The following is a 249-nucleotide window of genomic DNA, read 5'->3' on the forward strand; positions in this document are numbered from 1 at the left end:
CCCCTAAGAAACTTTTTCAAGATTTAAAAGAAAGGAAAAACCTTTCGTAATTTGATGGGAGTGTGTTGCTTACCTTAAGTTGTCAAGCTTAAACTTTTTGTCTTTATCATTGTTTTAAAATGGTTTCTCCAAATTTATTTACTTGCTTATTGAAATTTGAAAGGGGCCTTTTGAGTCTTGTCAGGATCTGGTTGGTTTGTTTTTTGAGAGTGAAATTCTATACCATTTTTGTGTATGTAACTGCATGTT

Source organism: Penaeus monodon, chromosome 28, assembly GCF_015228065.2.
Source record: "Penaeus monodon isolate SGIC_2016 chromosome 28, NSTDA_Pmon_1, whole genome shotgun sequence".
NCBI classification, from domain to species: domain Eukaryota; kingdom Metazoa; phylum Arthropoda; class Malacostraca; order Decapoda; family Penaeidae; genus Penaeus; species Penaeus monodon.